This window comes from Lactuca sativa, chromosome 3 (assembly GCF_002870075.4).
Source record: "Lactuca sativa cultivar Salinas chromosome 3, Lsat_Salinas_v11, whole genome shotgun sequence".
NCBI classification, from domain to species: Eukaryota; Viridiplantae; Streptophyta; class Magnoliopsida; order Asterales; family Asteraceae; genus Lactuca; species Lactuca sativa.
Window position 1 is genome coordinate 204,516,714 of NC_056625.2, and position 26,776 is coordinate 204,543,489.

Sequence of the window (26,776 nt, forward strand, 5' to 3'; positions counted from 1 at the left end):
CATGTATGACAATCAAGTCTGGAACTTGGTTGACAATGTATCGGGTCGTAAGATGGTCGGATGCAAATGGATCTTCAAGAAAAAGACCTACATGGATGGAAAAGTGCACACTTATAAGGCATGACTGGTTCGGAATGGCTTCACTCAAACTGAGGGAGTTGATTATGATGAAACTTGTTCGCCAATGGCAAAGATTAAGTCTATTAGCGTTATGCTAGCCATTAATGTATTTCATGATTATGAAATATGACAAATGGATGTCAAAACCGGTTTCCTTAATGGACCGTTGGCTGAGCATGTTTACATGAGTCAACTGGAGGGCTTTGTCAATGCAGAGTACCTTGATAAAGTGTGCAAGCTTGAGAAATCCATTTATGGATTGAAACAAGCATCTCACAGCTGGAACCTTTGTTTTGATGAGAAAGTCAAAGAGTTTGTCTTTCCGAGAAGTGAAGATAAGTCATGTGTGTATGTAAGAGCTAGTGGGAGTATAGTCAACATTTTGGTACTGTATGTGTATGACATACTACTCATGGGAAATGACATTCCAACCTTGCAGGAGGTTAAGTCCTTACTTGGGAAGTGTTTCGATATGAAGGACCTTGGAGAGGCTGCCTATATCCTAGGGATAAGGATATTGAGAGAAAGGAGTAAAAGACTAATTGGACTTAGTCAAAGCACCTATGTGGACAAAGTGTTGAAAAGGTTCAACATGTAGAATTCCATGAAAGCTGACTTACCGATCTAGCATAATGCCAAACTGAGCAAGGCTCAGAGTCCGAGTACAGAGGCTGAGATAGCTGAGATGAGTCGATTACCATATGCTTCCGTTATTGGCTCGATTATGTATGTTATGAATTGTACCCGCACTGATGTGGCATTTGCTTTGAGCATGGTCAGCAGATATCAGGGGAACCCTGGAAAGGCTCACTGGACTGCGGTAAAGAACATTCTCAATTACCTGAGAAGGAATAAGGATTGGATCCTTACCCTTGGTGGGAGTGAAGACTTGAGAGTTGTGGGGTATAGTGACGCTAGATTTCAGACTGATAGGGATAATTTCCGCTCTTAGTCGGGCTGGGTCTTTACCATGAATGGAGGAGCAGTTACATGGAAAAGTTCCAAGCTGGAAATTGTAGCTGATTCGACATGTGAATCAAAGTATATATCAGCGAGTGAAGCGGCGAAGGAGGCAATATGGCTGAGGAACTTCATTGGAGACCTTGGAGTTGTACCAGCTATAAAGGAGCCTATGGAGATTTTCTGTGACAACAATAGTGTGGTTTCCTTAGCTAAGGAACCGAGAGATCATGGCAGATCCAGACACATTGACAGAAAATATCACTTCATAAGACATAAGATAGAAGAAGGACTCCTCATAGCAAAGTGGATATCGTCAGAAGAGAACCGAACATATCCCCTCACAGATGGACTGACTCGGGTTAAGTGTTGGGTTTTGAGCAATCTGACACTTCCTAAGTGTGCATGCAACCCTAATAAACCTTGGATCTATGTTTGTCTAAATACATGCAAAATAATAATTTTCCAAGGTTTATAACCTATCTAACATGGCATGGGGAACATTTCAACATAAAAGAGTTAGAAGAGATTACATACCTTTTAGATGAGTTTGGTTCTTGAAGAGTTTGAGGGCCAAGCACCAATAGTGGGAATGCCTCAAATGGAATCACAAAACACCAAAAACTCTTGGAAAATTTTGAGAGAGAATACACACTTGTATTTTCGGCCACACACAAGCACACACACACTAGTTCACTAGTTACCCTTAGGGGCCATTTCATGCAACATAAGCATGCCTATATAGTGTGCATGGTTAGGGTGAAACCCTAATAACCCATGTCTTTTCCTTTCCAAGGATCCATGGGTTAAAAGCTCCATGGATCATCCATGGAGTTCCATATAAGCCTAGCCCATTAACAAATGAGTGTTAGCCCACACCATATAAAACCAATAGCCCATAATCTAATTAGTCTTCCTTTTAATCTCTAAATTAATTCATAATTAATTTAAGACTAATACTAATTAAATAACATAACTTCATATTAATATATTATAACTTATAATATATTAATAAACATATGTGTATAACTCTCATAAAATTATCCATAAATAGTTCGGGTAAGATGCAACCCAAATGGACCATGCCGGGTCGGGTCAAGTATATACCAAATAAGTTATGGACTTAGACACCTTATCCAACAGAATCCCACTTGGATAAGTCTAATAACTATATTTGCGTATGTTACTTCAGGAACCAACCAACAACCGTAGCTCTCGAAAACTCCGTTGAACTATGAAGCGCCATTTTAGATAAGTGATCATATAATCCTCTATTCTCATGATATCAGCCGGACAAATACATGGAACAACGTCGTACTTATTGTCTAGCAGTTTGTTTCCCGATTTTCGATTTGTTTGACAAAGAACTTAATCGAACACATCAATTTTAGTTCTGACCGGCCGGTACATAGGTCACTACAAAATCATCGAGGGGCCCAGATATCGCTTCTATTTCTAGAAGGAACAGATAAACTTCGACTCATATGCTTGTTCTACTACTTGTTGAATTGTACACAATGGCACGTTTTATAACATCAAGTTACTGATGCGTTTACGTGCAATCAATGCACAACCAACTCATAGTTAACAACTCATATCTCTAGGTTTGAAGATTTATATGATATTACCGTCTCACGATCACTCGAGATAAATTCCATGAAGTGATACAAGTGAGCGTGGGTTTATTCCAATACGCATAACTTATGAGCACTCATGAATGTTGTAGCAACCATTGCTATGACTAAACCCATTTAGCCATCTACAAACTCGATTCATGACAGTCTTGATTCATACCTACTTCCAACATATGAATGATTGTGGAGTGTTTAAATAACTTATCATTCGGAAAGAATAACCTAGCTATTTTGGAAGTCAAAACATGAAAAGTGAAACACAATATTAATCGAATCCAATATGGTCTCAGAACCCTTTTGAATATAAATAGAACCACCTTTTTATTTATCACCATATTGATTACACATTATTCATTGTATAATGTTTCAAATAATCAACTTAAGACTTGAATAAAACAACAGTCGTCCCATGCTCCTAGCATGTACACTTTGTTTTCTAAACAATAGTTATGCCATACTCCAAGTATGCACACTATGTTTTTCTATGATCCTTACATTGTGATGTAGATCAATTGAACATGATTCCAATGATACTCATTTCACAATCCCAAATCCTTATTGTAAATGTGAGAATCCCCGATTCCTATCATTTACCAAACAAACTGTTAGATTTTAAACTTTTATGCAATGTTCCTCTTGTAATGATTATGCACAACGTAACCAAAACCTTGTCACCAGTCATTATAGAGTATTCCAAAGAAGGTCAACTTCTATGGAACAAAAGTCTCATATTCAAAGTACATTGCTTTGAACATCCTTCTTGCATTAAGGTTTTCTAATCTTACATAGATTGAATAACTTCCACCTATGGAGACATTTCCATAGTCCCATTTTGACTATCACTTCCGAACAAGAGTTACTTCTTTTCAGAACATGTCAATACCGTCCTTTTCGACAACTTACATCATACTTCCAACTTTCCCTGAGCAACCAATCTTTGGCGAACCTCAGATTGTCCTCGACAATTGCTTAATCACTTTAGTCATATCCAATTCTAGAGTTTTCCCTTCTCAATGCCTTAAGCATTTGGAAAATTTAGAAAAGATGAATATTATAGCACATGCAATCGATCCTATATCCGAAGCATATGGGACACGATTCATGATGTTTGACATAAAGACATGATACTAGACCAGTCTTTTGCTACAATATATTTTTTTATTTGTCATGTTTTCAAAATTTAACTATGAAGAGGGATGCCGTAATCATAATCAAATTTTGAAAACGCAATATATATAGAATTTCTTCAACTTGAACCATTCCAACATACAAGTTGAACCATTCCAACATAAAATTCATATATATATTCTTGACTAAAGATGATTAAAATCTCAATCTAAGCTTTAGAATTGAAATGAAGTATAATTTCCTCTCCCTTAATTATAGCAAAACAACTTTTCGCCCCCTGCAACTTCATGAATTGAAACTTTGTTTTCTATAATTAACATTTCTAACTTGCAACACTAAACGTAATAATCATGCTCCCACTAACATGATGATTATCAGCATAACACTTATGCTCCCACTAGCTCTGACATATTTCCAGAAATCTGTTGGACTTCTGAAATTTAGATTCATACACCCTTTCTTAGATAGCTCACATGTGTGTCTAAACAATTTTTAGCCGTTGCCATTTCTCACAAGTTCATGTTAGTGTGCCGTTGAACCACACGCGCTCCACTAACGACTTTTGAAAATGAAAATAACACAATTGATATCTACGTAAAATCTACTTAGCGAAAGCGTTTCCTCACCATCATTTTCATGAATTGGAGAGAAACCTTATGACACTTAGATTTTATAGTGTATGATTTCCTATCCATGCGAATTTGTCAAAACCATAATCACAAGATAAGGTTAGTGACAAATTCAGCCTTACATGGATTAAACTTGTTCAGTCTTAGTTTCTTGTCACCTTGGTAGCACAAGGCCCACCAATGCTTCCAAGTTGAACTCTGATAACTCACATGCAAATTCAACTTATTTGATGTAGGTACAGAAATAAGAATTATGTCAACACGATAGGTTGCAAACCTTAAGTCGTGTGCTAGTGAGAAATTACAGGTTTTACTCATGATTAAATCTTGAAACTCTTTCAGGATTTTTAAGGCTCCCACTGTCCCCTTGACATATAAGTTTCCCCAGTCAAGAACCATTCCTTGACAAAACAAATACTCAAGGGATAGTGCGGATTCTTATCAAGACTAACACTTCACACAATTGGTCTTAGTTGGTCTTTGTCTCATCCAAGACATCACAACTTACCAATCTCAAATGTACAAGAGTAGAAAACATTTTACACTTACATTTGACTAGTGTTAATAAATCCTCCTTTATGTCACTCAAAGTTACAATCTTGGAGTATGACTCTAAGAATTGTTTTGGAACGAAGTATGACTCATCTTCTTGATTTTAACCAAACCAACAATTCATGACCTCTCTTCTTAGCATATAACAATGCACTAAGATGTCCTTAGAGTATGAATTTGTGATATGGTTTCATAATCATTAAGATGATCATGAAATACGATACTAAAGTACTCTCCCATCCTTTCAGATTTGAGAAACTTTTATCTTTCTGCCTAATTTGATTCTTCTCATTTGTTTTGTCATACATTGTAACCTTTCCAATGTTACAGAATTATACTTAACCTTATAAGTATAATCATATTTACTAATCTTCAGTAAATCATGACAAATCAATCTTTGTGGTGGACCTTGACCAGAGCACACCCAGTGTACCTAATTCCTTAGTCCTTTAATTTACTCACATATACATGTGATCAAAGAATTAGTCTTAATTTTCAAAGATGAAAATTCTCATTCATTATACAATACAACTTGTATGATTCCAAGTTTCTGTCTAATTGAAACTTGGGTGATGAAAAACTTTCTTCATTTGGTAAATTCAGACAATACCACAAATGAAAGAATCAAATCCACTTTCCAATATTGCTATTATTGGAAACATATAAGCAACAATTTTCCACAGATGCCATTGTAAGGATATTTTTAAAATAAATTAAATTAAAACCCTTTTTATCTTTTATTTTAAAACTTTGCGGAAAAGCTTATCCTTACAATCCACATGAAAACCTTGTTGTTATCTATTCATAAGCAATATATTATAACTCTTAAGCAACAGCTCAAAATTTTGATTGCCGAACCATGCGATCGAAACCCACCTTCGCAATCAGAATCAACATATACTTACTTTAAGCTTCCTATCTTTTCTTTGATTCTTAAAACATCAGCATGTGACCCATTCACATTATGTAATAAGAATCTCCAAATAGGATTGTTAACTATTTTATAGTTTTTAACTTTTCTGTTCTTGCTATTGGAAGATTAATAGAAAATCACCATAGGTCAAAATTTAGATCCGTACACACTGAGGCTTTAGAAAATGTGTCTATTTTATTCATAATTTTTAACATATTTTTGGTGACCTTTAACTTGTGTAAAAATGTCCAACTTCACAGACTGGTCCGAAGTGGTTTCTGAACTGATAGATTGTTTTGTAAAAATCACCATAAATTCTAGAAAACCCGTATGGAGATGTGCAAGTAGTCATTTTAAAGGTATTAACCTGATCTACTTGCATATTAAACAATTTCGAAAGATAAAAAGCTTAAGAAGGTCAAAACAGTCCGTGAATAGGACTCCACTTTCCTGTTGAAAGCTGATGATTGAGTTTAAGTTAAATTATGGTGATTTAACTTGTATTCCCCCCTAAAACTTGAAGAAAACATGAAAATACAGGGGGATGAATCACATTTACTGATTTCTTGGGATCGATGATGAAGAGAAGAGATTTCCTAGTCAAGAACACTTGGGAGATGCTTGAAGATTCGAAGATCTAAATGCAAACATGGTGATATTTGTTAAGAGAGATCCATAATTCGAGAGAAAATGGGAAGGATGTTCAAATGTAGGATGGGAATACTTACCAAAAGTGAGTGAAAAGCTTAATATCAGCCTTAGAGTCTCGAGTTTTAGAGATAGAAAGTGAGAGAGGTGTGTTTGTTCTTCTTGAGAAAGAGTGAATAAAGTGGGAGGAGAGATAAGGATTTTCAACTTTTGATCAAGAACACTTGCTAGAGAAAGTGTGTGCAAGGACAAATAATTGACTAGGTAGGGATGAATAGTGACTGAGGGTGGTGCTAGAGTGGGTATGGGAGGTAGCTTGTACGTTTGCTTTATGGAAAAATCAACACTCCACCTCAATATCTTACCTAATAGATTTTATTCTTGGACAAGGATTTCCTCAAAATATGATTAAATTATGAATATTTAGGGTCTTATATGCCAAAATATGAGGTTGGGTGAGAATCCCGCGTTAAAATCATGAAAAACGATCTTAAAACGCGAAAAGGATCGAGAACCGGGAAAAGAAGGAGAACTTCCAAAAACTGAGAGGAGGGTTCGGTCCTTGCTGTCTAGAACGGAAGGTATGTATATATATATATATATATATATATATATATATATATATATATATATATATATATATATGTATACACACACATATATCACTATTGCAAATATCCCGACTAAGACCCAATTAATCTCCGATTAATCCTTACGCGCTACTCGACCAGTTAGCAGGTTCCTAACCATTAATCTATATATACATAATGAGTGAAACAGTAGAAAACGATAATCTTTTAACGTTTTCAAAAAGTTTTTTGAATATAAACTATTTGGTGAATGATTAGTGTTGTATTAATCATATTAATCTATTTTGTTATGATATTAGTGGTATTTATTAAATTTTTTATGATATTAGTCATATTTAATTTTTTTAAAATCAACAGATTAGCAATTAATGGTCCAATCCTCCAATTAATTATCACCTAGCCGATTAATCTCTTAACCCCAGTCCACTAACTAGATAATGTTGAGCGTTTTTTAAAACCTTTATATATATATATATATATATATATATATATATATATATATATATATATATATATATATATATATATATATTATAAGACAAAGTAGTCATACCTTGAATTTTAAGATGTATAAGATAAAGAACTTTTGAACAAATCCATCATATATAAATAAATTATTAATACTTTCCAAACTTTTGGAGACTTGAATTCAGGAATGTTAATAAGAAATTTAATTTGGAGCAAAATGACAATTTTAAAATATTAAACTCATGTATATAAATTAATTTAGCTTTCTTAAAATAGACACCGAAATTAATTAATTTACATCAAATGTACAATCAGACAATACAAAATATGAGGTCTACACATAAATAATTTATTTAAAAGTTGTAATCTTTTTTATTACATATATATATATATATATATATATATATATATATATATATTAAGGAACTAGTATGCTCAAGAATGATATTAAAATCATATTGCTACTTAACATATGATACTAATGGGTCAGACTAACAACTACTTGATATAATTGATTATTTATTAGTAATTGATTTTAAAAAATATTCAATACAACTCTTATACTAAATTGGAAATTATTTATTACATGCAAATATTAATTGTCATTAGCAAATAACATAAAGTATATCATATGGTATGATTTATAAGTCGTGTGCATTATTTTGGACTATGTAAGCCTTTTGTTTTTAGCAAAAGACGAAGTTTATATCTTATAAACTTTGAATTTATAAAATATAAACTTCTGCTTCTTCTTTTTCTCCATGATGGTCGAAAATTAAGAGTGACATAAAGAGCGATGGCTTTTTTCTTAGTTTATTCAAATGAAATAAAGCATGATGGATGCATGGGGATAAGCTTGTCTAAAGTGCTTATTAGATAACCTTTAGATTAAGTTCATGCTTTAAATAGCTAGTGTCTTGCACTCTTGGGGTGCTTCTTCCCTTCTAATTGCTGAGAGCTCTCTAGGAGACTCTCCATTTTTTCATCGCTTTGAGTTATTAAAGATTACATGCATATCTTTTGCTCTCTTGGATAAAATGCTTGGGTATTTTATCATCAAGCTTAACAGTTAAGAGTTATGGACTAGAATCTACATCAAGTTGAGTCCTTGTTGGTGTCTTAAAGGTTTCATCTTCTGCATTAACTTCCAAGCCTCCCAAAAGGAACCAAAGAACAACAAAGGTTGTTATTTCTTCATCATTTCTATGGTTGGTATTTTATCTTACTATAACCTGCAAGAAGATCCTTGGTAGGTATAAAATGTTATGATATGTTCAAACTTTTAAGTCTTCCCTTTGCCATATTATCTAGTTTACGAAACTATTTATGAACTAAAACCCAACATATGGTATCAAGATCCACCTTGCAAGTTTGGTTAGATTTTTTTATTTTTGAAAATCTTAGTTTTTGTTTGTATTATGTATGCAACCTAACTATACCTATTATACTTTACCATACTTGTTTGTGGTGTATAATAGACTTAACTATACTTATTATAATTTATTATAATTATTTGTAGTGGTATTACTCCTTTGTATATGATTCATACCTTTAAACTAAGGTAAATAATATGTACTATCAGCAACATGTATTAAAATAATGCTACACACCTTGCTCAACAAGTTACAAGGTGTAAATATGATTGTTAACTATTTTATAGTTTTTAACTTTTTTGTTCTTGCTATTGGAAAATTAATAGAAAATCACCATAGGTCAAAATTTAGATCCGTACACTCCGAGGCTTTAGAAAATGTGTCTATTTTATTCATAATTTTTATCATGATTTTTGGTGACCTTTAACTTGTGTAAAAATGTCCAACTTCACAGACTGGTCCGAAGTGGTTTCTGAACTGATAGATTGTTTTGTAAAAATCACCATAAATTCTAGAAAACCCGTATGGAGATGTGCAAGTAGTCATTTTAAAGGTATTAACCTGATCTACTTGCATATTAAACAGTTTCGAAAGATAAAAAATTTAAGAAGGTCAAAACAGTCCGTAAATAGGACTCCACTTTCCTGTTGAAAGCTGATGATTGAGTTTAAGTTAAATTATGGTGATTTAACTTGTATTCCCGCCTAAAACTTGAAGAAAACATGAAAATACAGGGGTATGAATCACCTTTACTGATTTCTTGGGATGGATGATGAAGAGAAGAGATTTCCAAGTCAAGAACACTTGGGAGATGCTTGAAGATTCGAAGATCTAAGAGAAAACATGGTGATATTTGTTAAGAGAGATCCATAATTCAAGAGAAAATGGGAAAGATGTTCAAATGTAGGATGGGAATAGTTACCAAAAGTGAGTGAAAAGCTTAATATCAGCCTTAGAGTCTCGAGTTTTAGAGATAGAAAGTGAGAGAGGTGTGTTTGTTCTTCTTGAGAAAGAGTGAATAAAGTGGGAGGAGAGATAAGGATTTTCAACTTTTGATCAAGAACACTTGCTAGAGAAGGAGTGTGCAAGGACAAATAATTGACTAGGTAGGGATGAATAGTGACTGAGGGTGGTCATAGAGTGGGTATGGGAGGTAGCTTGTACGTTTGCTTGATGGAAAAATCAACACTCCACCTCAATATCTTACCTAATAGATTTTATTCTTGGACAAGGATTTCCTGAAAATATGATTAAATTATGAATATTTAGGGTCTTATATGCTAAAATATGAGTTTGGGTGAGAATCCCGCGTTAAAATCATGAAAAACGATCTTAAAACGCGAAAAGGATCAAGAACCGGGAAAAGAAGGAGAACTTCCAAAGTCTGAGAGGAGGGTTCGGTCCTTGCTGTCTAGAACCGAAGGTGGGTTCGGGTGTGCTGAGAACGGAAAAGAGGCGCAACATCGCATGTGAGAAGGGAAGGGAAGCGAAGGCGGAGGTCAGGTGAAGCTTCGGTCCGAGTGGCCTGATCCGAACCGAAAGGAGTCTTCGGTCCTATAAGTAGGTTCCGGTTTTGGCAGGGTTTTGGTCCGGGAGGCTTCGGTCCTTAGAGGATTCGCCTCTAAGAGGTTCGGTTCTAAGAGGTTCGGCCCTAATTGTCTGTTTTTCAAATAAACTTCTCGTTTCCAGTGGTTTTTGGTTCCGATAAGGGTCGGGATGCCCCAAATGATTATATAAAGTTTTTAGAGAGATTTGGGAGAGATTTGTGAGAGAGATTGAAAAAGGGAGATTGAGAGAGACTTCGTTTGTGACTTTTTTGGATGTTTAGCTTCGAAATGCAAGGTTTGTAAATCCCGTTTTGCCTTGTTGTGGATGTTATACGCCCTCGAGGGGTACGGAATAATGTTTTACCGAGTATTTTCATCACTTACCCTAAATAGGTTTAAAAATTCTGAACATATGAACTCTCCAAGTGATAACTTCTTATTAAAATAACGAGTTGTATAGTAGAAGATATAAAGTAAACCCGAATACACAAGGGTAAGATGAGTTGACCGGTTTTGACTAGTTGACTTTATTTGACTTCGACTTGACCAAAAATTGACGGTTGTCACAACTTGTGCAAGGGGTGAGGGTTTGTTAGATCTCATACATACTGATGTGTGTGGAAACTTCAAAACCGCCACAAGGGATGCTAACCGCTTTTATGTGAGTTCTACTGATGATTATAATAGATATGGTTATGTCTACTTAATCAAGCATAAGTTAGAAATCTTTGAAAAGTTCAAAGAGTTTAAATAGGAAGTGGAGAATCAGTTAGGCAAGAACATTAAGATGCTCCGATCCGATCGAGAAGGAGAGTATCTTAGTACAAAGTTCCTTGACTATCTTAAGGAATGTGGGATTGTCTCACAATTGACACATCCCGGAACACCACAACTTAATGGTGTGGCTGAGAGGCGTAATCGAACCTTCCTGGACATGGTTCGTTCCATGATGAGTCGTTCTTCGCTACCAAATTCATTTTGGGGGTATGCCTTAGAGACTGCCGCCCATATCCTTAATCTAGTCTCTACAAAGAAGGTTGCCAAAACACCTACGAGATGTGAACTAGAAAAATTCTCAATTTGGACCACATCAAGACTTAGGGTTGTGAGGATTTCGTGAGGCGTGAGACTCACAACAAGCTCGAACCTCAAAGTGAGCGGTGTATTTTCATCGGCTACCTATATAAATCCTTTGGTTACCTCTTCTATTGACCCAATGAAAATGTGGTCTTGTGGCAAGAAGAGGGGTCTTGAGAGAGAGAGAGATAGAGAGAGAGAAAGAGTTCATAAGCCAAGGAAACAATGGGAGGAAATTTGAGCTTGAAGAAATTCAAGAGTCAAGTGGTGAAGGAACCTCAAACCCTAGCAATGAACCTGAGGAGGAAACTCATGTTGAACCAACTAACGAGTCTATACCTCTGAGGCGTTCCACTAGAGTTAGGAATCCATCTGAGCATTAGTACGGTTTCCATATTACTACGGAAGGTGATACATTTATCAGTGACAGCACACTGATAAATTTAGATGAACCTAACAACTATAGGGAAGCCATGGCAGGCCCTGAGTCTGCTAAATGGAAAGAGGCTATGTACAGCGAGATTCAGTCCATGTATGACAATCAAGTCTGGAACTTGGTTGACAATGTATCGGGTCGTAAGATGGTCGGGTGCAAATGGATCTTCAAGAAAAAGACCTACATGGATGGAAAAGTGCACACTTATAAGGCATGACTAGTTGGGAATGGCTTCACTCAAACTGAGGGAGTTGATTATGATGAAACTTGTTCGCCAATGGCAAAGATTAAGTCTATTAGCGTTATGCTAGCCATTAATGTATTTCATGATTATGAAATATGACAAATGGATGTCAAAACCGCTTTCCTTAATGGAACGTTGGCTGAGCATGTTTACATGAGTCAACTAGAGGGCTTTGTCAATGCAGAGTACCCTGATAGAGTGTGCAAGATTAAGAAATCCATTTATGGATTGAAACAAGCATCTCACAGCTGGAACCTTTGTTTTGATGAGAAAGTCAAAGAGTTTGTCTTTTCGAGAAGTGAAGATGCGTCATGTGTGTATGTAAGAGCTAGTGGGAGTATCCTTAATATTTTGGTATTGTATGTGTATGACATACTACTCATGGGAAATGACATTCCAACCTTGCAGGAGGTTAAGTCCTTGCTTGGGAAGTGTTTCGCTATGAAGGACCTTGGAGAGGCTGCCTATATCATAGGGATAAGGATATTGAGAGAAAGGAGTAAAAGACTAATTGGACTTAGTCAAAGCACCTATGTGGACAAAGTGTTGAAAAGGTTCAACATGCACAATTCCAAGAAAGGTGACTTACCGATCTAGCATAATGCCAAACTGAGCAAGGCTCAGAGTCCGAGTACAGAGGCTGAGATAGCTGAGATGAGTCGATTACCATATGCTTCCGTTATTGGCTCGATTATGTATGTTATGAATTGTACCCGCACTGATGTGGCATTTGCTTTGAGCATGGTCAGCAAATATCAGGGGAACCCTGGAAAGGCTCAGTGGACTGCGGTAAAGAACATTCTCAATTACCTGAGAAGGAATAAGGATTGGATCCTTACCTTTGGTGGGAGTGAAGACTTGAGAGTTGTGGGGTATAGTGACGCTAGCTTTCAGACTGATAGGGATAATTTCCGCTCATAGTCGGGCTGGGTCTTTACCATGAATGGAGGAGCAGTTACTTGGAAAAGTTCCAAGCAGGAAATGGTAGCTGATTCGACATGTGAATCAAAGTATATATCAGCGAGTGAAGCGGCGAAGAAGGCGATATGGCTGAGGAACTTCATTGGAGACCTTGGAGTTGTACCAGCTATAAAGGAGCCTATGGAGATTTTCCGAGACAACAATAGTGTGGTTTCCTTAGCTAAGGAACCGAGAGATCATGGCAGATCCAGACACATTGACAGAAAATATCACTTCATAAGACATAAGATAGAAGGACTCCTCATAGCAAAGAGGATATCATCAGAAGAGAACCGAACATATCCCCTCACGGATGGACTGACTTGGGTTAAGTGTTGGGTTTTGAGCAATCTGACACTTCCTAAGTGTGCATGCAACCCTAATAAACCTTGGATCTATGTTTGTCTAAATACATGCAAAATAATAATTTTCCAAGGTTTATAACCTATCTAACATGGCATGGGGAACATTTCAACATAAAAGAGTTAGAAGAGATTACATACCTTTTAGATGAGTTTGGTTCTTGAAGAGTTTGAGGGCCAAGCACCAATAGTGGGAATGCCTCAAATGGAATCACAAAACACCACAAACTCTTGGAAAACTTTGAGAGAGAATACACACTTGTATTTTCGGCCACACACAAGCACACACACACTAGTTCACTAGTTACCCTTAGGGGCCATTTCATGCAACATAAGCATGCTTATATAGTGTGCATGGTTAAGGTGAAACCCTAATAACCCATGTCTTTTCCTTTCCAAGGATCCATGGGTTAAAAGCTCCATGGATCATCCATGGACTTCCATATAAGCCTAGCCCATTAACAAATGAGTGTTAGCCCACACCATATAAAACCAATAGCCCATAATCTAATTAGTCTTCCTTTTAATCTCTAAATTAATTCATAATTAATTTAAGACTAAAACTAATTAAATAACATAACCTCATATTAATATATTATAACTTATAATATATTAATAAACATATGTGTATAACTCTCATAAAATTATCCATAAATAGTTCGGGTGAGATGCAACCCAAATGGACCATGCCGGGTCGGGTCAAGTATATACCAAATAAGTTATGGACTTAGACACCTTATCCAACAGACTCCCACTTGGATAAGTCTAATAACTATATTTGTGTATGTTACTTTAGGAACCAACCAACAATCGTAGCTCTCGAAAACTCCGTTGAACTATGAAGCGCCATTTTAGATAAGTGATCATATAATCCTCTATTCTTATGCTATCAGCCGGACAAATACATGGAACAACGTCGTACTTATTGTCCAACAGTTTGTTTCCCGATTTTCGATTTGTTTGACAAAGAACTTAATCGAACACATCAATTTTAGTTCTGACTGGCAGTACATAGGTCACTACAAAATCATCGAGGGGCCCAGATATCGCTTCTATTTCTAGAAGGAACAGATAAACTTCGACTCATATGCTTGTTCTACTACTTGTTGAATTGTACAAAAAGGCTCGTTTTATAACATCAAGTTACTGATGCGTTTACGTGCAATCAATGCACAACCAACTCATAGTTAACAACTCATATCTCTAGGTTTGAAGATTTATATGATATTACCGTCTCACGATCACTCGAGATAAATTCCATGAAGTGATACAAGTGAGCGTGGGTTTATTCCAATACTCATAACTTATGAGCACTCATGAATGTTGTAGCAACCATTGCTATGACTAAACCCATTTAGCCATCTACAAACTCGATTCATGACAGTCTTGATTCATACCTACTTCCAACATACGAACGACTGTGGAGTGTTTAAATAACTTATCATTCGGAAAGAATAACCTAGCTATTTTGGAAGTCAAAACATGCAAAGTGAAACACAATAATAATCGAATCCAATATGGTCTCAGAACCCTTTTGAATATAAATAGAACCACCTTTTTATTTATCACCATATTGATTACACATTATTCATTTTATAATGTTTCAAATAATCAACTTAAGACTTGAATAAAACAACAGTCGTCCCATGCTCCTAGCATGTACACTTTGTTTTCTAAACAATAGTTATGCCATACTCCAAGTATGCACACTACGTTTTTCTATGATCCTTACATTATGATGTAGATCAATTGAACATGATTCCAATGATACTCATTTCACAATCCCAAATCCTTATTGTAAATGTGAGAATCCCCGATTCCTATCATTTACCAAAAAAACTGTTAGATTTTAAAGTTTTATGCAATGTTCCTCTTGTAATGATTATGCACAAAGTCACCAAAACCTTGTCACCAGTCATTACAGAGTATTCCAAAGAAGGTCAACATCTATGGAACAGAAGTCTCATATTCAAAGTACATTGCTTTGAACATCCTTCTTGCATTAAGGTTTTCTAATCTTACATAGATTGAATAACTTCCACCTATGGAGACATTTCCATAGTCCCATTTTGACTATCACTTCCGAACAAGAGTTACTTCTTTTCAGAACATGTCAATACGGTCCTTTTCGAAAGCTTACATCATACTTCCAACTTTCCCTGAGCAACCAATCTTTAGCGAACCTCAGATTGTCCTCGACAATTGCTTAATCACTTTAGTCATATCCATTTCTAGACTTTTCCCTTCTCAATGCCTTAAGCATTTGGAAAATTTAGAAAAGATGAATATTATAGCACATGCAATCGATCCTATATCCAAAGCATATGGGACACGATTCATGATGTTTGACATAAAGACATGATACTAGACCAGTCTTTTGCTACAATATATTTTTTTATTTGCCATGTTTTCAAAATTTAACTACGAAGAGGGATGCCGTAATCATAATCAAATTTTGAAAACGCAATATATATAGAATTTCTTCAACTTGAACCATTCCAACATACAAGTTGAACCATTCCAACATAAAATTCATATATATATTCTTGACTAAAGATGATCAAAATCTCAATCTAAGCTTTAGAATTGAAATGAAGTATAAGTTCCTCTCCCTTAATTATAGCAAAACAACTTTTCAACCCCTGCAACTTCATGAATTGAAACTTTGTTTTCTATAATTAACATTTCTAACTTGCAACACTAAATGTAATAATCATGCTCCCACTAACATGATGATTATTAGCATAACAATTATGTTCCCACTAGCTCTGACATATTTCCAGAAATCTGCTGGACTTCTGAAATTTAGATTCATACACCCTTTCTTAGATAGCTCACATGTGTGTCTAAACAATTTTCAGCCGTTTCCATTTCTCACAAGTCCATGTTAGTGTGCCGTTGAACCACACGCGCTCCACTAACGACTTTTCAAAATTCAAATAACACAATTGATATCTACGTAAAATCTACTTAGTGAAAGCGTTTCCTCACCATCATTTTCATGAATCGGAGAGAAACCTTATGACACTTAGATTTTATAGTGTATGATTTCCTATCCATGCGAATTTGTCAAAACAATAATCACAAGATAAGGTTAGTGACAAATTCAGCCTTACATGGATTAAACTTGTTCAGTCTTAGTTTCTTGTCACCTTGGTAGCACAAGGCCCACCAATGCTTCCAAGTTGAACTCTGATAACTCACATGCAAATTCAACTTATTTGAAGAAGGTACAGAAATAAGAATTATGTCAACACGATAGGTTGCAAACCTTAAGTCGTGTGCTAGTGATAAATTACAGGTTTTACTCTTGATTAAATCTTGAAACTCTTTCAGGATTTTTAAGGCTCCCACTGTCCCCTTGACATATAAGTTTCCCCAGTCAAGAACCATTCCTTGACAAAACAAATACTCAAGGGATAGTGCGGATTCTTATCAAGACTAACACTTCACACAATTGGTCTTAGTTGGTCTTTGTCTCATCCAAGACATCACAACTTACCAATCTCAAATGTACAAGAGTAGAAAACATTTTACTCTTACATTTGACTAGTGTTAATAAATCCTCCTTTATGTCACTCAAAGTTACAATCTTGGAGTATGACTCTAAGAATTGTTTTGGAACGAAGTATGACTCATCTTCTTGATTTTAACCAATCCAACAATTCATGACCTCTCTTCTTAGCCATAACAATGCACTAAGACGTCCTTAGAGTATGAATTTGTGATATGGTTTCATAATCATTAAGATGATCATGAAATACGATACTAAAGTACTCTCCCATCCTTTCAGATTTGAGAAACTTTTATCTTTCTGCCTAATTTGATTCTTCTCATTTGTTTTGTCATACATTGTAACCTTTCCAATGTTACAGAATTATACTTAACCTTATAAGTATAATCATATTTACTAATCTTCAGTAAATCATGACAAATCAATCTTTGTGGTGGACCTTGACCAGCGCACACCCAGTGTACCTAATTCCTTAGTCCTTTAATTTACTCACATATACATGTGATCAAAGAATTAGTCTTAATTTTCAAAGATGAAAATTCTCATTCATTATACAATACAACTTGTATGATTCAATGTTTCTGTCCAATTGAAACTTATAAGCAACAATTTTCCAATATTGCTATTACTGGAAAGATATAAGCAACAATTTTCCACAGATGCCATTGTAAGGATATTTTTAAAATAAATTAAATTAAAACCCTTTTTTTCTTTTATTTTAAAACTTTGCGGAAAAGCTTATCCTTACAATCCACATGAAAACCTTGTTGTTATCTATTCATAAGCAATATATTATAACTCTTAAGCAACAACTCAAAATTTTGATTGCCGAACCATGCGATCGAAACCCACCTTCGCAATCAGAATCAACATATACTTACTTTAAGCTTCCTATGTTTTCTTTGATTCTTAAAACATCAACATGTGACCCATTCACATTATGTAATAAGAATCTCCAAATAGGAACTTAATAGAGTTAGACAGTGGACTTTACCCGAAGTAGAGTCAAACCTCTTGACTTGATCAACCTTATGACCTTTCAGGTGAATAGGGAAGCTTCGCAACCAATGCCCCTTCCTTTGGCAACAAAACACATGGACCCTTTGGTAATGGTACATGAGACCATCTCAGACTTAGTCTTTCTCTTTACCATTTTGTCAACCGAGTTGACTATGGCCGATCCCTTTCCAATGGGAAGAGAAATCCTTTTCTAGATATCCAATGCTACCATTGTCAATGTCCATGTAGACTTGGGAAGTTGTTCTTTTAATCAAATTTGCTTTACTAGTGTTCCAAATCATTGCTGATTCCACAACACCAACCAAATAGATAACATTATTAAGGGTCATGTCATAGTCCGTCTCATAGTAGTCCCAAAGAGACTCACTATGTTACTAAGAAAGTGATTTAACATCCAACTTTCACGAGACTTTGACACCCAACTCTCCCGGCTTGTCAATATGTGACTTTATCTCCAAAATGTGAGTACACATAGACTATGCTTGCCAATAGGGATTGAGTGACTTTAAACTTTTCAAGAACTTGTGGGTGAGGGAGAATAATTGGAGGAGGTGGAGGAAGTGAAGCATGATGTTGAGGGACACCATCTTCAAGAGATTTGGGAAGATCATAGTTGTCTGAACCAGACATCTATAATGGGAGAAAATCAAGTTAGTTGATTCAAAATCCTTAATATAACACCCAATATGAAATATTAAGGCTAGGACCCAACACAATATTTTATAATTTGGAAGAGGGATGTCGTAATCCAAACTATAAAATATTTGAAGGTAGGCGAATAACGATTCACCAATTTCCACCATGAAAACAAAATAATTTATTAGGTTTTAATTGGATTTGAAATTCCTAGATCTTTTGAGATTCATTGAACTTTTCAATGGCATGTTTCAATCTCGAGTGTGCCCTCTCAAATTTTGTGACTGGGATGCCAAGGATCACAAAACAAGGTGTCATTAACCATACCAATTCACTTGGTACCCTTAATATTATCACCTAATCAATGTGCCGGTTAACCACACACGCTCCATTGATCTATGACAAACATTAAGTCACCCTTCGTGATCCTTACTAGTCCAAGTTAGTGTGCCGGTTAACCACACACGCTCCACCAACGACTTGGTAAGGTACAAAGTGTGAATTCCATGGGCTAGCACCAAATTCACATTTTTCCTAAAGTAACTAAGATTGGGAATTAAATAAAAAATATTTAGTTACTTTATAATATTCATTATACTTTTAGTGAGAATTTTAAAGTCATTGTCCTACCCGTTCGGCTAACGACCCTCCACCGATCAAGCAAGCGGTGGGTGAGAGTGGACACCCATTAAGTCACCATTTTATAGGCAACAACCTTATACCCACCTTATAGACCGGCTTCGTGAATGAGGCCTACAAACGGTAAAACGACTTGTTCTTATACATACATACATATATATATATATATATATATATATATATATATATATATATATATATATATATAATTAACCATTAATGTTATAAATAGTATAAGTGTTGAATTTTAACTTTTAAAATTCTAGGGGTTGGAATTAAAGTTTATTAAAGTGTGTGAAACTTTACAAATTCCAAAACTTGAGGGCAAGTTTTGAAACTATTCAAAACTAATTAATTCCATGATTTATGTGTTTAAAGTAGTTTTAATCCAAAAACTCTTCAAGTTCCATAACTTGAGGACAAGTTATGGAGGACTTTAAACTAATAAAAGAATTACTTTTCTTTACTTTATAACTTATGGAATTAATTAAGGTTACACTTTATTTATATATTTATTAATGAAGTGACTCTTGAACCTCCATAACTTAAGGACAAGACTCTTCATCTTTTGTAACCATCCAAGACTTTTCATTTCATAACTTATGAATTAAAGGTTCATAAAAATGAAGACTCTTCATTTTCATGTAACTTATGTGTTTTAAATGTGTGTTAAATAAAAGTGACCTTTGGATATCCATAACTTGAGGACAAATTATGGACTCCATTAAAACACATAAATGATCAAGAATTAATTCTAAACAATTCAGCAAATAATTCCTATCATCTTCTAAATTCATAAGAACATGAACATGATCATCAAAATTTCAAGAATTATATGAACACATAAAATCATGGAATTTTCATTATAACTTTGAAATTGGTCCACCATCATCATTACCACATCAAAAACAGGTTTTATGAGTCCAAAACAGTTTAAGGTAATGATTCTAGACCAATTCCAGCACCAAAACTCGAAGATATGCTGTCTAGGGGTCCAACTCGTCGAGTGCATGAACCAACTCGCCGAGTTGGATGAGTTTTGCCTTGGACTCGTCGAGTCCCTTCATCGACTCGGCGAGTCAGCTGTGCAGACAGCATAAAATCTTCGGTTTTCAGCAATTTGCATCAAGTATTCAAACAAGCAAGCCTAGGCTCTGATACCACTGTTGGGTTTTGAGCAATCTAACACTTCCTAAGTGTGCATGCAACCCTAATAAACCTTGGATCTATGTTTGTCTAAATACATGCAAAATAATAATTTTACAAGGTTTATAACCTATCTAACATGGCATGGGGAACATTTCAACATAAAAGAGTTAGAAGAGATTACATACCTTTTAGATGAGTTTGGTTCTTGAGGAGTTTGAGGGCGAAGCACCAATAGTGTGAATGCCTCAAATGGAATCGCAAAACACCACAAACTCTTGGAAAACTTTGAGAGAAAATACACACTTGTATTTTTGGCCACACACAAGCACACACACACTAGTTCACTAGTTACCCTTAGGGGCCATTTCATGCAACATAAGCATGCTTATATAGTGTGCATGGTTAGGGTGAAACCCTAATAACCCATGTATTTTCCTTTCCAAGGATCCATGGGTTAAAAGCTCCATGGATCATCCATGGACTTCCATATAATCCTAGCCCATTAACAAATGAGTGTTAGCCCACACCATATAAAACCAATAGCCCATAATCTAATTAGTCTTCCTTTTAATCTCTAAATTAATTCATAATTAATTTAAGACTAATACTAATTAAATAACATAACTTCATATTAATATATTATAACTTATAATATATTAATAAACATATGTGTATAACTCTCATAAAATTATCCATAAATAGTTCCGGTGAGATGCAACCCAAATGGACCATGCAGGGTCGGGTCAAGTATATACCAAATAAGTTATGGACTTAGACACCTTATCCAACATTAAGCATATACAGCATGCGAGGTGCATCGAGCTTAACGATGATATTAGTTTTACATATTAGATAGCTCTGAAATTTGTAAAGTGTAATTGATATTTGATGATAAATAAAATTTGTTGTTTATTTATAAGTAAAGTGTTGCTATCTTCTGCCAATCGTTTACTATTATTTCATTTTGCATGTTTTGACTTCTAGAATAAGCATGTTATGGTATATCATATTATTCAAATTCTCCACAGTCGGTCATATGTTGGAAGTAGGTATGAATCAAGACTATCATGAACTTGGCTTGTAGATGTCTAAGGTGTTGGACATAGCAAGAGTTGCTACAACATTCATGAGTGCTCATAAGTTCTAAGTATTGTATTAAACCCACGCTCACTTGTATTACTTAATGGAATTTATCTTGAGTGATCGTGAAACAGTAATATCATATAAGTCTTCAAGCCTAGAGATATGAGTTGTTGCATATGAGTTGGTTACGCATTGATTGTACGAAAACGCATCAGTAACTTGATGTCATAAAACGTACCTTTGTGTACAATTCAACAAATAGTAGAACTGTTGGATAAGGTGTCTAAGTCCATAACTTATTTGGTACATACTTGACCCGACCCGGCATGGTCCATTTGGGTTGCATTTCATCCAAACTATTTATGGATAATTTTATGAGAGTTATACACATATGTTTATTAATATATTATAAGTTATAATATATTAATATGAATTCATGTTATTTAATTAGTCTTAGTCTTAAATTAATTATGAATTAATTTAGAGATTAAAAGGAAGACTAATTAGATTGTGGGCTATTGGTTTTATATAGTGTGGGCTAACACTCATTTGTTAATGGGCTAGGCTTATATGGAAGTCCATGGATGATCCATGGAGCTTTTAACCCATGGATCCTTGGAAAGGAAAAGACATGGGTTATTAGGGTTTCACCCTAATCATGTACACTATATAAGCATGCTTATGTTGCATGAAATAGCCACTAGTGGCACTAGTGAGTGTGTGTTTGTGTGTGACCGATTTTATAAGTGTGTATACACTCTCTCAAAGTTTTCCAAGAGTTTGTGGTGATTTGCAATTCCATTTGAGGCATTCACACTATTGGTGCTTGGCCCTCAAACTCCTTAGGAATCAAACTCATCATCAAAAGGTATGTATTCTCATCTAATTCTTTTATGTTTAAAAGTACCCCATGCCATGTTAGATAGGTTATGAACCTTGGAAAAAATTATTATTTTGCATGTATTTAGACAAGCATAGATCCAAGGTTTATTAGGGTTGCATGCACACTTAGGAAGTGTTAGATTGCTCAAAACCCAACAGTGGTATCAGAGCCTAGGCTTGCTTGTTTGATACTTGATGCAAAATAGTGAAAAAAGTTGAAATTGTTGCTGTCTGGATGATGGACTCGCCGAGTCTATGGGGGGACTCACCGAGTTCAAGGAAAAGTTCATCCTACTCAGCGAGTAGGTTCGTGCACTCGGCAAGTAGAATGAACAAAATGCAGAATTTCGACTTTTGCTGCTGGAAATGGACTAGAAACATTACCCTAAACTGTTTTGGTGTTTTAAAACTTGTTTTAGTTGGTGTAATGGTTGTTCTAATCCATTTACAATAGCATATATCAAAATCCATGATTTTATGTGTTCATATAATTCTTGAAATTTTGATGATCATGTTCATGTTCTTATGAATTTAGAAGACGATAGGAATTATTTGCTGAATTGTTTAGGATTAATTCTTGATCATTTATGTGTTTGAATGGAGTCCATAATTTGTCCTCAAGTTATGGATATCCAAAGGTCACTTTTCTGTAACACACACTTAAAACACATAAGTTTCATGAAAATGAAGAGTCTTCATTTTTTTATGAACCTTTAATTCATAAGTTATGAAATGAAAAGTCTTGGATGGTTACAAAAGATGAAGAGTCTTGTCCTTAAGTTATGGAGGTTCAAGAGTCACTTCATTAATAAATATATAAATAAAGTGTAACCTTAATTAATTCCATAAGTTATAAAATAAAGAAAAGTAATTCTTTTATTAGTTTAAAGTCTTCCATAACTTGTCCTCAAGTTATGGAACTTGAAGAGTTTTTGGATTAAAACTACTTTAAACACATAAATCATGGAATTAATTAGTTTTGAATAGTTTCAAAACTTGCCCTCAAGTTTTGGAATTTGGAAAAGTTTCACACACTTTAATAAACTTTAATTCCAACACTTAGAATTTTAAAAGTTAAAATTCAACACTTATACTATTTATAACATTAATTGTTAATTATTATATATATGTATAAGAACAAGTCGTTTTACCGTTAGTAGACCTCATTCACGAAGCCGGTCTATAAGGTGGGTATAAGGTTGTTGCCTATAAAATGGCAACTTAATGGGTTTCCACTCTCACCCACCGCTTGCTTGATCGGTGGAGGGTCGTTAGCCGAACGGGTAGTACAATGACTTTAAATTCTCATTAAAAGTATAATGATTATTATAAAGTAACTAAATATTTTTTTTATTTAATTCCCAATCTTAGTTACTTTAGGAAAAATGTGAATTTGGTGCTAGCCCATGGAATTCACACTTTGTACCTTACCAAGTCGTTGGTGGAGTGTGTGTGGTTAACCGGCACACTAACTTGGACTAGTAAGGATCACGAAGGGTGACTTAATGTTTGTCATAGATCAATGGAGCGTGTGTGGTTAACCGGCACATTGATTAGGTGATAATATTAAGGGTACCAAGTGAATTGGTATGGTTATTCACACCTTGTTTTGTGATCCTCGGCATCCCAGTCACAAAATTTGAGTGGGCACACTCGAGATTGAAACATGCCATTGAAAAGTTCAAGGAATCTCAAAAGATCTAGGAATTTCAAATCCAATTAAAACCTAATAAATTATTTTGTTTTTCATGGTGGAAATTGGTGAATCGTCATTCGCCTACCTTCAAATATTTTATAGCTTGGATTACGGCATCCCTCTTCCAGATTATAAAATATTATGTTGGGTCCTAGCCTTAATATTTCATATTGGGTGTTATATTAAGGTCTTTGAATCAACTAACTTGATTTTCTCCCATTATAGATGTCTGGTTCAGACAACTATGATCTTCCCAAATCTCTTGAAGATGGTGTCCCTCAACATCATGCTTCACTTCCTCCAATTATTCTCCCTCACCCACAAGTTCTTGAAAAGTTTAAAGTCACTCAATCCCTATTGGCAAGCATAGTCTATGTGTACTCACATTTTGGAGATAAAGTCACATATTGACAAGCCGGGAGAGTTGGGTGTCAAAGTCCCGTGAAAGTTGGATGTTCAATCACTTTCTTAGTAACATAGCGAGTCTCTTTGGGACTACTATGAGATGGACTATGACATGACCCTTAATGATGTTATCTATTTGCTTGGTGTTGTGGAATCAGCAATGATTTAGAACACTGGTAAAGCAAATTTGATTAAAAGAACAACTTCCCAAGTCTTAAATGGACATTGACAATGGTAGCATTGGATATCTAGAAAAAGATTTCTCTTCTCAACGGAAAGGGATCGGCTATAGTCAACTCGGTTGACCAAATAGTAAAGAGAAAGGAAAATTCTGAGATAGTCTCATCTGCTATTACCAAAGGGTCCATGTGTTTTGTTGCCAAAGGAAGGGGCATTGGTTGCGAAGCTGCCCTATTCACCTGAAAGGTCATAAGGTTGATCAAGTCAAGAGGTTTGACTCTACTTTGGGTAAAGTCCACTGTCTAACTCTATTAAGTTCCTATTTGGAGATTCTTATTACATAATGTGAATGGGTCACATGATGATGTTTTTAAGAATCAAAGAAAAGATAGGAAGCTTAAAGTAAGTATATGTTGATTCTGATTGCGAAGGTGGGTTTCGATCGCATGGTTCGGTAATCAGAATTTTGAGCTGTTGCTTAAGAGTTATAATATATTGCTTATGAATAGATAACAACAAGGTTTTCATGTGGATTGTAAGGATAAGTTTTTCCGAAAAATTTTAAAATATAAGAAAAAAGGGGTATTTAATCTTATTTATTTAAAAAAAAAATCCTTACAATGGCATCTGTGGAAAATTGTTGCTTATATGTTTCCAGTAATAGCAATATTGGAAAGTGGATTTGATTCCTTCATTTGTGGTAGTGTCTGAATTTACCAAATGAAGAAAGTTTTTCATCACCCAAGTTTCAATTGGACAGAAACTTGGAATCATACAAGTTGTATTGTATGATGAATGAGAATTTTCATCTTTGAAAATTAAGACTAATTCTTTGATCACATGTATATGTGAGTCAATTGAAGGACTAAGGAATTAGGTACACTAGGTGTGCGCTGGTCAAGGTCCACCACAAAGATTTATTTTTCATGATTTACTAAAGATTAGTAAATATGATTATACTTATAAGGTTAAGTATAATTATGTAACATTGGAAAGGTTACAATGTATGACAAAACAAATGAGAAGAATCAAATTAGGCAGAAAGATAAAAGTTTCTCAAATCTGAAAGGATGGGAGAGTACTTTAGTATCATATTTCATGATCATCTTAATGATTATGAAACCATATCACAAATTCATACTCTAAGGACGTCTTAGTGCATTGTTATGGCTAAGAAGAGAGGTCATGAATTGTTAGATTGGTTAAAATCAAGAAGATGAGTCATACTTTGTTCCAAAACAATTCTTAGAGTCATACTCCAAGATTGTAACTTTGAGTGACATAAAGGAAGATTTATTAACACTAGTCAAATGTAACTTTGAGTCATACTCTTGTACATTTGAGATTGGTAAGTTGTGATGTCTTGGATGAGACAAAGACCAACTAAGACCAATTGTGTGAAGTGTTAGTCTTGATAAGAATCCGCATTGTCCCTTGAATATTTGTTTTGTCAAGGAATGGTTCTTGACTGGGGAAACTTATATGTCAAGGGGGCAGTGGGAGCCTTAAAGATCCTGAAAGAGTTTCAAGATTTAATCAAGAGTAAAACCTGTAATATATCACTAACACACGACTTAAGGTTTGCAACCTATCGTGTTGACATAATTCTTATTTCTGTACCTACTTCAAATGAGTTGAATTTTCATGTGAGTTATCAGAGTTCAACTTGGAAGCATTGGTGGGCCTTGTGCTACCAAGGTGACAAGAAACTAAGATTGAACAAGTTTAATCCATGTAAGGCTGAATTTGTCACTAACCTGATCTTGTGATTATGGTTTTGACAAATTCACATGGATAAGAACTCATACACTATAAAATCTAAATGTCATAAGGTTTCTCTCCGATTCATAAAAATGATGGTAAGGAAACGCTTTCCCTAAGTAGATTTTACGTAGATATCAATTGTGTTATTTGCATTTTCAAAAGTCGTT